Source organism: Leptonychotes weddellii, chromosome 12 (genome assembly GCF_054177405.1).
Source record: "Leptonychotes weddellii isolate Sample4059 chromosome 12, ASM5417740v2, whole genome shotgun sequence".
NCBI classification, from domain to species: domain Eukaryota; kingdom Metazoa; phylum Chordata; class Mammalia; order Carnivora; family Phocidae; genus Leptonychotes; species Leptonychotes weddellii.
This window is the reverse complement of record NC_138380.1, coordinates 28,756,455-28,774,049: the sequence shown is the minus strand read 5'-3', so window position 1 is coordinate 28,774,049 and position 17,595 is coordinate 28,756,455. Positions and strand designations below refer to the sequence as shown.

At 39.2% G+C, this 17,595-nt stretch overlaps 1 long non-coding RNA gene across 1 annotated transcript; it reads right to left on the bottom strand.

The window, feature by feature from the left end:
- Window positions 1-7,681: 7,681 nt before the first annotated feature.
- Window positions 7,682-17,206, bottom strand: LOC145716494 (uncharacterized). The gene is made up of 3 exons (XR_014139177.1): window positions 16,819-17,206; window positions 9,524-9,694; window positions 7,682-8,311 (listed from the first exon to the last, which is right to left on the bottom strand). It is a non-coding gene; the product is annotated as an uncharacterized LOC145716494 (long non-coding RNA).
- Between the last annotated feature and the right edge of the window lie 389 nt (window positions 17,207-17,595).

The following is a 17,595-nucleotide window of genomic DNA, read 5'->3' as shown; positions in this document are numbered from 1 at the left end:
TAATTTTGCTTGACACTGGATTGGCAGCTCAGGCTGCCGTAACAAAATAGCATAAATGTGGTAGCTTAAACAACAGACATTTATTTCTCATGGTTCTGGAGGCTGGAAGTCCAAGGTCAGATTGCCAGCATGGTTGGACTCTAGTGAAGACATTCTTCCTGGCTTGCAGATGGCCAACTTCTTGCTGTGTCCTCACATGGCAGAGAGAGACAGAGACAGAGACAGAGAGAATGCTCTCTTTCTTCCTCTTTTTATAAAGCCACAAATCCTATCAGAAAAGGGCCACATCCTATGACCTGATTTAACCTTAAATACTTCCTAAAGATTATCTCCAGGTACAGTCATATTAGGGGTTCAACATATGAATTGGAGGTGTCCTCATTGGTTTTGAAACTTTCAACACATGCTAGAGAAGTGGGAAATCAGTATAGTGAAGGACCACTGGGGCTGGCAGTCTGCTAGCAAACATTCTCTCTTTGGTCAATAACAAGAGCATTTCAAGGCTAGTGAGTCCAATAAACACTAAATCTTTCTCATCACAACATGAGGTTTCCCCTCAAAGAAACTGCCTGAGTCAGCTAGAGCCCTTGCCTAACAGTACCACAGGTGAGAACTAACTCCTTCATACACTTCATTAAGATACCTTTCAATGAATCTAATTCTTCCCCCACAACATCACACATCCTGCATTCTCTTTACTCTCTTGTGTAAATCCCGCATGCTATTTAAGAAATCCACAGATGAAGGATTAAAATCTCTATTTAGGTAAGACCTCATCTTCCATTACCTACGTGTCTGCCTCCAAGAACATGACTAAATGTATCTTATACCACAATGATAACTAGATTCCAAGGTCTTGTCACTTCCATAAGCCTACCTCACTCAACATCTGAACACAAAACCATCTTTCCTCTCTGGATTTCTGTAGCACTTATGTTTCCTGTTTGTAAAATTCACCTGGCAATGAACTGTTTGTTACAGTCTTTCTCCACCTCAGTCCTGTTCTCAGGCACCATTTGTTCTCTCTGAGAACTTATATGTAACTATATATACGTGTGTGTGTGTGTTTCATTTCGGTGATAATCTAAAAAATACAGGCATGCTCTGGATCATCAAATGAATACCTCGGAACTGAGAACTGCCTTGTGTTTTCAGTGCCCATTTGAGTTGCTGAGTGTTTGGCCTCAAGTAGCAGCACTTTAATCATAATGAGCTAATGAGAGCATAAGCAGACTTAAATGCAAATGATAACTTTTGCATTAAGTGAAAGCAAGGTATTCTACATGCAGAAAAAAAAATTATCATTAGTTCAAAAAGAAAGTGTTCGCAGACCTCTGTCATCACTCAGCACACAGAGAAGCGTTTAAACTCAAAAGAATCTATGCCAATTTAGTTTCAGTAAAACAGTATTACCCACCACATTCAATTGATGACTGAGTATGTGACTTCTGTTATTTTTTCATAGTTTATAGATTTGTTTTGGCTTTACAACTGTGCGAGAGCTGTAAACATACAGAGTACACATGGTTTATATTTGCAGATATTTGAGTGACATTATAATATAAATAATTTAGTCAATACTGGAATTCCACAGGCTTTTTTAAAGTCATGACTGTAAAAAATGTTTAAAGTAAAATTATGACTATAAAATACTAATATGCTTTAATTATTTATTTTAACATACTACTATATTGTGACATATCTTTTACTGCGGCCTTCAATGGTTGTTTCAGTCTTTTACTACTTACTTATTTCCACTCATCATTGCCTTATTGTTCCCAAATAAAATGCCAGGTTTTGCAGGCAGAAATGAGCTTTCAGATCACGTGCATCCTCCTTAGCATCAAGCACAGTGCTGAAGACAGAATGAATGCCCCTTCGTTTGTGGATTGTAGCTCTTTGATCAACCATTCTAGACTTAACTTCCCATTCCAGAAAATTGTCTATTTGTTTTTTAAAATTCACTTCCAAGAAAGGTATTTTTAAAAAATCTATTTAGCCTTAATTTTCTGGTGTCTACTATAGTTACAGGCAAATAATAGCCTGCTTTACTGAGTATAATCAGGTGCTAAAAACTGTACTAAGCATTTTCTACTGATCATCCCACTTTATCATAAAACCTGCAGAAAGGCAGGTGGGATAATAAACAGATTACTTCTGCTTATTAATGAAGAAGCTAAGACATATTGGGTTTAAGTACATTGCTAAACGGTCATACAACTAGTAAGTGGTAGAAGGATGGTTCTAACCAAGGCATACCAAGCCCATGGTCCATCCCTGTACTGCCTGAATCTTAAATTACAATAGGAATGTGAAAATTAATGCACTGACGTTTTGTATCCTACATCAGGAAAGTGCAGAATGGGAGGGACAATGTTCCCCTTCACTCTATAGGGAGCTATGTGGCTATCACATCATTTATTAAACACCTACCATATGATGATTATTATAAAGGTGCAGATGAAGTATAAGTTGTTCGCATTTCAAATTTCTTAAATGGACACCTATTGAAAAGCAAATATTTTGATATCTTTATTTTGTCGGGAATAGTTCTTGGCACATACATAGCATTCCAATATTTGCTGAATGGATGAAATCCTCTCCTCTTTCAAGCTTAGAAATAGTCATCTGTCCCATAGTTTAAGTTCATCTCCCATGCGTGCAACACTCACTTTATTTTCATTGTCAATTCATTCTTTACCAGTTTAAAAAAAATCCACTAATTCTCAAACCATGTCTGGATGCCTGATAACATGGCCTGTGGCAAAGATGACCTACTATTTTTATGACCTTCATGATGCAATCTATTTGGGCCTAAGGAGTTATTGGAATAATGACCCACGTGTGGACTCCAGGAGATCAATTCAGTTGTGGTCAGTACACAGAGCCTTTGAAACACATTATTTTCACTTTATTATTTTTCAGCCCTTTTGTCTGAGCTGCCAGAAGAATGGATGATCTCTGACAGGGTCTCTCCTCCCAGTGAGTTTACAGTACATATACTATTTAAATGTAACAAATCTAATTCCCTCAGCTATTGCACGGAGATCTGATTTCCCAGGAGACCCTCCTTGTTCCTGCCCTGGTGACAAGATTTGTTCTCTTGTAACTCCACAGCCTATACATCATCTCCCAGAAGTGATCAATTCTGTCCTGGACTAAACATGAAGGCAACCCCAGGGTCATTATCAGTCTACTATGTGCTATCAGTGGATGGTGCTATCAGTCTGCCTAGGATAGTTCCTGAGACTCATTCATGTGTCTATTTATTCACTCATTCCTTCAACACACAATTATTAAATACTTACTCTGTGGCAGGAGCTAGAAGCTAGGGACATAGAAACGATTAGGGGGAGAAAAGCCTGCTCTCAGGACACTAACACTTTGGTGAGACATGCAAAAAATCGCTCCGTGGGGAAGTAACCACCGTAATTTCATGGGTGCTCAGATCCCATGATGAAGGTGTGGTAGGGGTGAGGTGGTGAACATAGAACGAAGCATGATGTTGGGCTGTTTGATATTTTTTCCCAGGTTTAAGGAGATATAATTGATATAGAACATTATATAAGTTTAAGATGCATAACACAATGATTTGACGAATGTATATACTGTGAAGTAACGACCACAGTAAGTTTCATTAACATCCATTACCTCACAGTCACAGGTATTTTTTTCTTTGTGATGAGAACTTTTAAGATCCCCTCTCTTAGTAACTTTTAAAAATATAATGCAGTATTTTAACTATAGTCACCATGTTGTATGTTACACCCCAGAATTTATTTATTTTATAACTACAAGTTTATACCTTTTGACTACCTTCATCTCCTGCCTCTGGTGACCACAAATCTGATCTCAGTTTCTATGAGTTTGGGTTTTTTCAGATTTTACTTATAAGTCAGATCATAGAGTATTTGTCTTTTTTTTTTTCTTTTTTTGTCCTTCTTATTTCACTTGGTATAATACCCTCTAGGTCCATCCACGTTGGTGCCAATGGCAGGATTTCCTTCTTTTTTTAAGGCTGAATTTTTTTAAGGCTACATTTTCTTTATCCATTCCTCTGCTGATGGGCACTTAGGTTGTTTCCATGTCTTGGCTATCGTAACTAATGCTGTAGTGAACACGGGGATGCAGACATCTCTTCAAGATACTGATTTTGTTTCCTTTGGATATTTGCCCAGAAGTGGTATAGCTGGATCATATGATAGTTCTATTTTTATTTTCCTGAGGAACTTCCATTCTGTTTTCCATAGTGACTGTACTATTTTACATCCCCACCAACAGTGCACAAGAGTTCCTTTTTCTCCACAGCTTCACCAATACTTGTTCTCTCCTGTCTTTTTGATGATAGCCCTTCTAACAGGTGTGAGGGGATATCGCATTGTGGTTTTGATTTTGCATTTCCCTAATGATTAGTAATGCTGAGCACCTTTCTGTGTATCTGTTGGCCACTTAGTATCTTTGGAAAAACTATATTAAGGTCTTTTGTCCATTTTTAATCGGATTATTTGTGTTTTTGCTATTGAATTGTATGAGTTTCTTACTAGACTTTGGATATTAACTTCTTATGAGATGTGTGGTCTGCAAATATTTTCTCCTATTCCATAGGATGCCTTTTCACTTTTTTGGATTGTTTCTTTTGCTATGCAGAAGCTTCTTAGTTTGATGTATCCCACTTATTTGTTTTTTATTGTGTTGCTGGTGTTGTAGGTGTCATATCCAAAATAAATCACTGCCAAGATCCATGTCAAGTTTTTTCCTTATGTTTTCTTCTAGTCTTATGGTTTCAGGACTATATTTAAGTGTTTAACCCATTTTGAGTTGATTTTTGTAAGATAGGGGTCTAAGATAGTTCCTTTTTTTTTTTTTGCATGTGAATATCCAATTCTCCCAGCATCATTTATTGAAGAGTGTCTTTTCTCCATTGACTATTCTCAGCTCCCTTGTCAAATATTAGCTGACTGTATATGCATGGGTTTATTTCTGGGCTCTTGATTCTGTTACGACATCTTGAAGTCTGTTTAGAACAGCACCCAGAGTGATGGGTATAATGCCCCATCTGCAAGGCCATCTTTAGAAAGTATGAAAACTCACCCAGAGATAGAGTGAGAAGCTGAGCATTCTGGCGGCCACCTTAATAGTGATTTGAAGTTTTGTGTGCTGTTCTTTTTTAATATGTATAAATTCATGTGAATTTTCATTCTAGCATAATATAGCATATTTATTTTAATATAAAAATGTGTTAAATTAATTAGCGTCCTCCATTTTGCAACTGACAAGTTCCTCAAGTAAAATGTATACTCTAGGAAAAAATGCCAAATTCTTTTGACGACTTTTCATACTCTATGGCACAGGAATGAGTACTCCTATTTTAAGCTGAGAAAAAAAAAAACGCTAAGAAAAAAGAAATAGAATAACAGAATATTTCATTCAGTATGGGAAGAGTATGATAAGCCCCAAATGTCTTTGACTAAGCTAATAACAAAACAGCATAAAATCCAATTCAAATCCATAGGCCATAAGAATTTAGGCAAAAAAATTAAGAAAAGTTTACAAAGCTATTGATGTGACTAACTTTGAAAATGCAAAGCATTGGCTTAACAATTAGCCTTTTTTTGAGTAGATAAGAGAGAAGATTTGAGAATATTTATATAATAGTTACCATAAAATATATCCTGAAGTTATACTTACTCTATAACTTGTCATTATAAAATTTGGTTTTGATCTAAGTCTATTCCTGTCTTCTTATATTGAACATTTTGTGTAGGTGGTTCCAAGTTCTGTTGATTTATAATCTTGAGACTATGAATGTTTATTGTAGGAAGCCACATAGAAAATGCTTGTTAAAGAAAAAAAAAGTTTAATGTTTAAACTATTTGCCCGAGGAGACTGATCTTACTCACCAGTGTGTAGATACTTAACCCACTGACTCAGACCTCCTTGATCTGTTTTTAATTAGCTAAGCTGGTATAAAAAGTTTTGAACGGACTCTCTTAGAACTAGGAACACTTTTAAGGCACTTCTGCTCATAAGAAGCTACTTCTATAAATAAAATAAAGTGATTCTCACAGATTAACTTTATATTTTAAATTATTTTATTATTTTTAAAGATTTATTCATTTATTTGAGAGAGAGGGAGAGAGAGAGCATGAGCGGGAGGGGCAGAGGGAGAGGAAGAGAGAATCTCAAGGAGACTCTGCACTGAGTGTGAAGCCCCATTAGGGGCTTGATCTCAAGACCCTGAGGTCATGACCTAAGCTAAAACTAAGAGTCAGATGCAGACACTTAACTGACTGCGCCACCCAGGTGCCCCTCACAGATTAAAGTTAAAACACAATGCAAAGTCTTAATTTTCCTCTAAGTTCCCCAACTGGAAGTTAACAAAATCTATTTATTATCTGCCCCCTGTTCCTCCCTCCCCCTGCATATTCTGATGGCAGCTCTAGCAATCTGCTGTTCCCCCCACCCCAACCTGTTAACTCATCAACACTCACCAGGTTACCCAAACTACAGTCTTTTTTGATTTATCCCCTTCTCTCTACCCACCAATTTTTCATCACCCTTAACAGCAAGCTGCATCCAATAAATATTCATGGTGGCTGCATGCTGCTCAGCACTGGGCATTCTTTCAGGTCCTCACTTCCTGATCTGTTCTTGGCCTTCTTAGGTCTCCACTCCATGTTCTAGAACCCAGTAAACTAGATTCAGATGCCAGCTTGGTGATGAACTTAGAAATCCTATATGATGTTACTATTCAGAATCGGTCCCCTCCTGGCTCCCAAGGCCATAACCAGGTGCAGGTTGGTGCATTCCAATCTCTATCCACTCCATCTCTTCCACTCAAGAAGGGAGATCAGGGACACGTCTCCCATTCCAATCCACACCCCACCTGCCACCAGAGATGCTACATAATTCTCCATTGAAAGCAGTCACTGAATCCCTGCTGCCTGGTACATAGCATCTGAAACCTCATTTAGAAGCACATGTAAGGCCCACTGCAACCTGGCTTAGACTACCACGTCCCCTACATTCATGTCATGTTAGATTGCCCCAAATATTCATTATTTTATTTAATATTCTATGAGTGGCTGTTATGTGCCAGGCACTGGGCTCGGGATTCCACAAGGAGTAATTCTGACACTCTCAGGGAAGTGATATCTAGAGGGGATATGGAAAAGCAAAGAATTAAAACAGTGATGAGAGCTATGGGTGATGGTTAAGAGACAGCCTAGGAGTATACAAAGCCCCTGGTAGCAATGGATTTCCAGAAGATAACTGGGAAAGGTAAGATCTGAAGGATGAACTTACACTATGCTAAGGATTTATCAACCAGTTTCTCTCTTTTGAAACAGCTTTCTCTTTCCCAAGAGAATTCTTACTTGGCCTTCAACGTCATGTTGTGAGGCTTTCCCTGACCTTCCCAGGCAGACTGTTTTCCGACCTATGACCCCATAACACATCTTCCATACCCATATTATTGTTCTTATCCTATTGCATCACAGTGACTAATGAAGGTGATTGGCCTCACTCTCACTCAGGAGCTCCATCAAGGCAGAGAAGATGTCTTTGTCCATCTTTGTGCCCAGTGATATCTGACACACAGTATGTGTTCAAGACAGTTTGATGAATAATAGAATTTAACAAAGAATGAATATGAGTCAACTTTGACATTTTAAAGATTTCTTTGAGAGAGAGAAAGAGAGAGGGAGGGAGAGTACGTGTGAGTGTGGGGAGGGATGCAGGGAGAGGGAGAGAATCCTAAAGCAGACTCCCTGCTGAGTGTGGAGCCTGATGTGGGGCTCGATCTCACAACCCTGAGATCATGACCTGAGCCAAAATCAAGAGGCAGACACTTAACCAACTGAGACACCCAGGCGCCCCAACTTTGACATTTTGACATTTTAAAGTCCATTTTAAAATAGCTAAGACATCTGTAGGGACATACATTCAGGAGCATCCTTTACTATACAGAAATCTTTTTATATTTTAGAATACAACACATGAGGAAATCAGAAAAAAAAATTATTCCCAATGGAAATGAACAAGAGAACAAACACTTTCATATATTTGGAGACATTTACTAGAGCTGGGCTAATTCAAGCAATGTTTATAATAGCTCCTAAATTGTGGGTTGTTAGACACTGCTTTTCATAGGCTTCAACTGTGAGTGGGGTCAGTAGGGACAGCTCAAGGAAGCATCCTAAAGTCACCTGCCATGCCAGCCCACAGCAAAGCCACCCACAGGCTTCTGGACTACTGCAACAGCACTGATCTTCACCCAGGCCACTGGGGCCAATGTGTATGGCCTTTGCACCTGGCAAGAAAGACAACAGGATTTGATAAGCATGTGCACACACACACACACACACACACACACTTTCCAGATAATTAAACTAATAACAATTATACCAAAAGCTTAGTATCTATTTTGTTATCTGTAAAGGTCACTCCCAATTAAATTGCTGGTGGACTTCTCTACAGTTTCTGACTTCCATCCTCTAGTGGTATAATACATGGGCTATTTCGGTCATTAGCAAGCTCCAGATAGCAGAAGATATATTACCCATACACTTCACCACCACAGGTTGTTTTAAAATTCCTTCTAAAATGTTTAGAAGACATTTCTTGTGGAGATTGGCAGGCTATCATTTGTTTTGCTTTTCCATCTGGTGTTCAATTAATATACTAATAACCACTCTAATTTCTCTTGCTATCATATCGATCTCATTTTTCCTGTGGCATGTTTATTTTTACTTGGGGATTGAGAAGCAGTGCAGATTGAAGACAACATTTCATTTACAGCCTCTGCATGTAATGCAACCCAAGTGTTGTTAATGTTCTGTGATGGGGTCATGGCCAACTCTAACTCCAATCGCTCCACGTGCTTAGCATTCTCTTGGATGTTAGTGTTCATTAACTTTATATTATAATTTTGTTTATAAATATTATGTTAATAAACACCACCAATATTGTAAAGCACAGATGGAATATTAAAAGTCAGAGAGAGATGTCTTATAAAACACTGGCAGATAAACACATGTCTTGTGTGGTCTCTTTTCTCCCATTCACACTTTTCATCTTTCCTGGTAGTTCTGTCATCCTTATGGAAGTCACTGAACTTTGCTCTGAAGTCTCAGGGGAGTTTTACAGGTATAGAGCTAGGAATTTAATGACAACTGAGTGAGAGATAGAAATATTTGAAGAAAAGTTATTGCAACACAGGTGAGTGGGCTAGAGATAGACTTGACGGAAAACCTATTCATGGGGCGAAAGTGTAACTACCTGATAGAGGGGACGATAAAGGCAAAAGATTGTTGCCAAAGACGATGGCCATGAATTATACTTCTTTTCTATTTCTCTTAGGGTCTTGTACAGTGCTGGGCAATTAGGAGGTGCTCAATCAATTTTTGCAGATTGACAGAAAGAGATTAGCTTGATGTATGGTTCAAGTGAAACCAACTCAGTGAGTTCATTTCTCTTTTAAGCCAATCTCTACCATATATCACAAACTTCATACATTACCCACCCCGGATCTGTCCCATTGTCACAGGAAACTCTGGGGTCCATAGCGAGGCCTGGTACATCTCTAAAAGGTGGGCTCTGTAGATGGTAGGTCAGCAATATGGCTCCTTTGTTCCAGTTTCCTTTGCTAGCCCATCAAAATCTCCAAGTAACTTCTAGGCCTTTCTCTTTCTGTCTGAATAGAAAAATACCTTTAAGCCAAGTTCTTAAATTTTCTCCTCATTATCTCTAAATGCTGGGGACGAAATGCTGAAAAAGACCCAGACCCTACCTTCCAGGATTTTTGCACACTGCTGTAGGAGATTGAGGCTCTGACCAAAGCACAGATGCTCAGTGAATGTCTGCAGGATTGAATGAGCTGAAGGAGACATCTACTTCCTGCCTCCTGAATATTACAATTATTTCTTTCTTAAAGATACTTAGACTAGAGTGAACTTGAGTCATTCCTCAAAACGCCTCTGTTGAGTTTTCCATTTGGCTTCACATTTTGTTTCTTCACGTTTTGTTTAATGTAAGGAAATAACTGCCATCAAGAGTAAATTTGCTTTTCAAACATAGTCAAAATGTCACTGAGGTGCAAGTTTCATAAATAAAGTGGCTGGTAAGTTTGGGGAATAGTACTGTAAGATCAAAATGAAATATAGCTTTTTTTTAAAAATTAATTATTTATTTATTTCACAGAGATGGCGAGAGAGGGAACACAAGCAGGGGGAGTGGGAGAGGGAGAAGCAGGCTTCCCGCTGAGCAGGGAGCCCGATGTGGGGCTCGATCCCAGTACCCTGGGAATTATGACCTGAGCCGAAGGCAGACACATAATGACTGAGCCACCCAGGTGCCCCGAAATATAGCTTTGAAGTAATGAGGTCACTGATAAACTGATATGGAATGACACAGTAATAATAGAAACTAGCATTTTGAATGCTTACTTAACACCCAGCACTTTGCATGCATTATTTCACTTAATCCTCACTACCACCAAATAATTTGCATACCATTTTTATTTCTATTTATTTATGTTTACTTTATTTCCATTTAAAAAAGGAGTAGAGAGGTTAAGAAATTTAGGAATGACTCAGACTCTTCAAATCCAGATACACTGGCTGTGGTATGTTGGCTAAAAGTTAGTCCAAAATATATAATGAAGAATCAGTATATACATGGCTGCATGAGGTCAAGGTGACTATCTACAACCATAAATTTTGAGTATGCACTTAGTAAATAAGCATGGAAGTTTTAATGCATAATCTCAAAGGCAGAGAGGGAAGCAGATTAATGTTACCTCTCATTTTATCAAAGAAATCTGTATTAATGCAAGACAGGATAGAGAAGAAGAACAAAGAATATACTCAGTATCAAGATTAGAGAATTAATGGGCACCTGGGTGGCTTAGTCGTTAAGCTTAGTCTGCTTTCGGCTCAGGTCATGATCCCAGGGTCCTGGGATCGGGTCCCACATCAGGCTCCCTGCTTGACAGGAAGCCTGCTTCTCCCTCTCCCACTCCCCCTGCTTGTGTTCCTGCTCTCACTATCTCCCTCTCTGTCAAATAAATAAATAAAATCTTTAAAAAAAATTAGAGAATTAATTATCACATTTTTCAGTTTTCTCTTATTTTTCGTAAAACTTAATAAGGAAAAGAGAGAATACAAAAGTCAACGTTCAGAAGTTTTGACTTTTAACGTTAGTTTTTCTTTGCTTTTATGATTACCCAGAGGATTGCCAGAATTCACGAGTCCTTGTGCTGTCAATGGTCTGCTGTAGACCACTTATATCATGCCCATCTTTAAAAGAATCAAATTTGAAGACCAATGTAAGGCTAGTAAAAAAACAAACAAAATAAACACAAGCTCAATGAATTTGGAGATACATGTCGGATTGGGGAAATGTTAAGTTGATTTTCATTTTCACTAAATGAAATAAACACATTTAACTCTTTGAAAGGTATTTGTGAAGGTAAGCTTGGAAAATATTCCAGGGATGACTTTGAAATGCAGCATGTGTGTGTATATGTATATGTGTGTGTGTGTGTGTGTATGTGTGTGTGTGAAAGAGAGAGAGAGAGAGGGAGAGACTATCAGTATTCATGGGACCTGTATTACACGTTACTGTCCTGTCCATTATAGAAATGCTTCTTTGAATACAGATTTGATTATCATCTGCAGTTATACAATTAAAGTATGATCTCTAAATTCATAATGCATCCAGGTACTTTTTAAACATATTTTTATTTTTTTATTTTTTAAAGATTTTATTTATTTATTTGACAGAGAGAGACACAGTGAGAGAGGGAACACAAGCAGGGAGGAGTGGGAGAGGGAGAAGCAGGCTTCCCGCTGAGCAGGGAGCCCGATGCGGGGCTTGATCCCAGAACCCTGGGGTCATGACCTGAGCCGAAGGCAGACACCTAACGACTGAGCCACCGAGGCGCCCCTAAACATATTTTTAAATGAACAGATTTTTACTGGCAGACAGAAAAATAATTGCTGGAATAATCATATATTGTTGAATCTTTGAAGATGAAAAGCTTGAAAGGGAAAGAAAGGGCATGTAGTTATTAAACGTGTAACTCCAGGCACATCAAACAAAAAATCTGGGGGAATCAAAATACTTTGGGTTTTTCTGACCCTTTCAGGCTCAGAAACTTTAATTTCAACAGCCTCAGGATATTATTTTGCATGTTTTTGCAACTCGTTAAGGAAGATAAAAATCTTTTCTTCTGAACTGAACCCTTTATTTTAAATCAAAACCTTTAGACATTATTGAAGGATGTAAAAAAAAGGATCCAAAATAGCCCAATATTTGATAAAACAGTACAGAACTTTAAATTCTAAGCCCTGGCTCAGATCACACATCACTAGCATGCCAGTCGGTTGCTGGATTCAATTTAGTATTAGTAGATAGGGAACAAATCAGCCCGTTCTTTGGCCTACAGTACTCCAAGTAGACCGACCGCTCCAGTGTCTTTCCTCCCAAATCAGCCACTTTTGGTAGAATTGTACAATTGTGTCACCGCATAGCTTTAGGCTTCATTGTTTGCATCCAGATTAGCCTGTCAAGCTGGAAAATGCTCTTGATAAAAATTTAAAAGAAAAACAGTAAGTTATAAACCTATTTATAAAAATTTAAGTATCTCTAATATGCTCATAAGATTGTATTTTAAAAGTTATATATATATGTTCATAGAAAAAAATACAGAAATATTAAACTGTATGTTAAGTGTAGTTATTCTTGGTAGGTGGGATTGTAGGAAGTGCTTATTTTTTTCTTTGTGGTTTTAAAATTATTTCCTAAGTATCCTACAAGTGCTACTTTTGCAAACAAGAGAAAAAAAAAGTCAAGCGTATTATTATTTCAAAAATTTGGCATCAAACATAAAAGCTAAAATTAAATATGTTCAAATGACTATTGTAGTCTCCTGTATGGATTTTTCCTTCTATCATAGACCTAAAAGATCTGCTTAAATAATTTATATACTTATGAGGAAGATGCGATCTTTAATACAAGGTATCTGGTTTTGTGTTTTTGAATGCAGGCTGTTAATAGGAGGATGACAAGGCTTTTCAAAGATGGCGTTCACCACATCAAACTTTAAGCATGATGGCACCCAATCAGTGCAGTTGATGTAATATGATAAGAGTTGAAAGATAGGGGTAATGACAGCCTGAGCTGAGCACATTCTATTTACCCCCCACCAGTGGCCAAGTGCCACCAGGCCCTTCCTTGAAGCTGAACTGTGTCTCTCTATGAAGTGACTTCTCAATTCTGCTTTGAAGGGGCTGGCTTCAAAAAGGTGAAAAATCAAAAAGATTTATTTTGCATAGTTCCAAGGGGGAGAGCTGGGACCAGTGGAGCCAGATCTAAGTTTAGCTTAAGGGAGAATGCTATGAGAGGCATGGTCAAAATCTCTCTCCCCTGTGGGAGGAAGTAAAGCGTCTGTGAGGGCCTGGTCCAGCTGGGGCAGACTGAGGGAATCTCTCCACCAACACTGGTAACAGTGAAATCAAGAGACCATGAAGAACAGATAGTCAAGCAGGAACCAAATCTGGTAAGAAAGAGAGTGGAGTTGCCCTAGTGGAATGGTGAGAAGCAGTAATCAAGGTGGGGAATTAACGCAGGGATAGATAATGATGGTGATGACTTAGCTACATGATTGTGAAGCCTGGTGCAAAATAAAGTGAAAAATGAAAATACAGTCATTTGTTAAAAATTTTTAAGAATTTCAAGATGGCACCATCAGAATATTAAGTCAAGTTGCGGGTCCTTGTAAGCACAAGGCTCTATGAAGCTGGCCCTGCACAGGAAGAATGTTTCATCACCAGGAAAGGGGGGTAGTGTTCCTGGGCTTATCATCTTTGGATGGTTTTTCCTTGCTACCTCACCCAGAAGTTGTGTGGAGTCATGGGATGCATTAAAGGACAAGGACAAGGAAGAGATGGCTATTCAAAATGGATTTGGCAAGTATGGTAACAGGAAATATTCAAATAGAGGCTGCATATTACAGAGAAAATCCAAGCATTGAGTGGGTTTTTAGACTTGAGGAACTTCAAGATCCTTTTCAACTCAGCATCAAGAGTTCTATGCTAGGTCTGTGGGGCTTAAAATCATTTAAAAGTATTCTTCTGACTATGGGGTCTATAAATCCTGAGTTTTCCATGTATTCCCAATTCCAGTTGTTTTCATTCTCGTAAATATTATGCTTACTTGTCAGCCAGTTCTATCTCAGAAGCATAGATGCTCTAACACAGTAGTCCTTACTGACCTGCTTAGCCCAGTACATAGATTTGTGATGGCTCGAGAGACCTTTCACACCAGTTCCCTCATCTCTCTACATAAGAAGTACGAATAGCACATTAGATTCTATTTCTCTGCTCAACTGAGGTCAAGTCTTCTTCCTGTTTCTTCTTCTGTATGAACTCTTACAAAATGCAGAGAACTCATTTTCTTAACTGTTTATCTCCTCGTGGTAGAGGGTATAAATCCTTCTCATTCCCCTTTCCTCCCTGCCTCTCTCTGTTCATGCTCTTGTCCATGTGAAGTTGCATTCCTTCCCACCAAAAGTGGAATATATTTTTCCCGTCTCATTGGTGGTGAGATGTACTATGTGGCTTATTTTGTCCATGCAACATGAGTGGGAATAGTGTGCCAGCCCCAAGTCTGGACCTGACATTGTGTGTTTCCACTGGCCTCTTCTTCACTTCTGTTAATGCCATGAGAATAGGTTCCAGGTAGCCCACTGGTCACGGGGATAGGACGAAAGACTTGTGGAGCAGACCTGGGCCCGTACTGCAGCTTGGGACTAAGACCACTAAGCCAAGCTTCAATCAGCTAAGTTTAAAGCAATTCATAGGTGTATGAGCAAGACTAAATAATTACTGTTGTTTTAAGCCACTGGTTTATTTTGTAGCATTATCGTAACAAAAACTGATAGACTCCTTAACTCCCTGACTCTTCCATACTTTTAATCAGGTAAAGGATGGTGACCATTGAACCCATTCATCAGCTGTGAAGAGTTTTGGAGTAAGTTCTGGAGTAGGTGGGCCTGGACTGACACAGTCCACTTTCCCTCTTAAACTCAGAGCCTTCCTCTACCAGATGGGGATAATAAGATGCACAACTTCTTGTGGTTCTTATGGAGATGGAATGAGATAATATACCTCAAGTTCTCAGCCCAGTGTCTGATGTATACTAAGAGCACAATAATTGTCAAGTGTCATTGAGGTTAGCCCTGAGGAAACAGAGAATGGCCAAGCAAGTACATCTGGAGGGGAATGGATATTTGAAATAGGAATCACCTCAAGAAGCTCAAACAATAACTTTGGTCACATCAAACACAATCAAAAGGAATCAACAATGGAAAAAAAATTGTGTTAGGTGAGTAGGATTAAGGGAGACTACACCTCATATTTTCTGAAATTTGTACAGTGGTATCGCTACGACAGCTCGATCCTACAATCTACGGGATTCACCGGAAGTGAGAGAAAAGGCAAACTTGTCCTAGGACCCATTATTATTTATCATGGCACAATGAGTAAAATGAACAGATGGCCAATTATTTCTGCAACTGCAATAAATAAAGTATTTTTATTGGGGGAGGGTGAGTTGAGATCAGCCGTCCGTCCTGCTTATATGCTTTTGGGAAAGGCCAGTGAAAACTTTGACATGGTAGAGATTAGATACAACCAACATCCACAACCTGTTCCTGGGTCACATAAATACTGTAATTTTTCTTTTGCAATAATTTCTGTTACTGATTAATCAAGGGCATCTGTGCCTTAAACACAGTTTGATTTGATTCTTTTCTGTCAATCATTTTATCTTAATTGATTTTTTTGACAATTAAATGAGATAATGCAGGTGAAAAAGAGCTTTGCAAAGTGTAAAGGGATGTACTTAACTGGCTGATTTTATTTAAACTGAATTGTGCAAGGAACTAAACATGCTTATCTGTTCCATTATGGCAAATTGCGAGATGTCAAACCTGGGCTTAGAACTTGGTGACAAAACCAAGGAAAATGAGCAGCTGACTAGGGGGGTTGAGAGAGGGGGAATAGCCTTTCCTCCCCAAACCATTCCCTGAGGGGATAGAGATAGGAACAGGAGAACAGATAAAGGAAAAGTAAGCTTCAGAAGTGCTTGTTTTGGGAGGTGAGGGCATGGGTTAGCCTGGTGATGGGTATTAAGGAGGGCACGTTCTGCATGGAGCACTGGGTGTTATATGCAAACAATGAATCATGGAACACTACATCAAAAACTAATGATGTACTGTATGGTGATTAACGTAACATTTAAAAAAAAAAAGTGCTTGTTTTTCTCTCCCAAGGATGTTCCTGCCTGAAAGAGTGACCAAACGTCTCTTTAATTGAATGAAAACAAAATGTAACTTGCTACTTGGACACCAAATGGTTCCTACTGTTTCTTCTGCAATTTCCATTCCTCTTTGCATGGACCTAAGCCTTAAAATTGTCTTAGAGATTCAGTCACCAAGAATGACTTAAGCTCAGGACACAGTCTCCCCTCATCTTCTCTGGCCCCTTATAGATGGTGTGCAGTCCCCAGAGAAGGGGCCCAAGGAGGAAAATCACCTTGGGGAGGCGCCTGGGTGGCTCAGTCGTTAAGCGTCTGCCTTCGGCTCAGGTCATGATCCCAGAGTCCTGGGATCAAGCCCCGCATCAGGCTCCCTGCTCGGCGGGAAGCCTGCTTCTCCCTCTCCCACTCCCCCTGCTTGTGTTCCCTCTCTCACTGTCTCTCTGTCAAATAAAGAAATAAAATCTTAAAAAAGAAAAGAAAAGAAAAGAAAATCACCTTGGAAGCTTTGTCTCCTCTTGTGGTACCCCAGGGAGATGAGGAAGAGTCAAAGGTGGGGCTACTGGCTCTACTTCAGATCAGCTCTATGATCGTAAACAGTTCAGGTTCCTGATCCACTACAAATGGGATAACAATAGTACCTACTTCATGGGGATGTTATGAGCATGAATTAAGATAACTCCCATCCAAGTACTAACCAGGCCCGACCCTGCTTAGCTTCCGAGATCAGACGAGATTGGGCGCGTTCAGGGTGGTATGGCCGTAGACAAATTGAGGTAACTCATGAGGACTGCAGCCCAGTGCTTGACTGACTGTGCTCACTTAGCCTTAGCACCATTAGAGTCAGTCCGTGGTGAAGAAGAGAGAAGGGTGTCGGGGTGGGGGGGCGGTTGGGGGAGGTGGGAGAGATGGCAGAAATCACTGAGCTGCTGCAAACAGAGGACAAAGAACTCACTAATTTAAACTAATTCAAATTTTGTGAAAACCAAATATCTGATAGGTCTAAGTTCTTTTGTATTACAATGGAAGCAAATGCTAAAGAAACTAATAGTGTGCAGAAGTTACAGGGAGAGGGGTGCCTGGGTGGCTCAGCCTTTGGCTCAGGTCATGATCTCAGGTCCTAGGATGGGAGCCCCATGTTGTTGGGCTCCTTGATCAGTGGGGAGTCTGCTTCTCCTTCTTCCTCTGCTCCCCCCCAACTCTTGTGTGCTCTCTCTCTCAAATAGATAAATAAAATCTTAAAATGTTAAGATACAAGGAGAATGATTAAGAGGG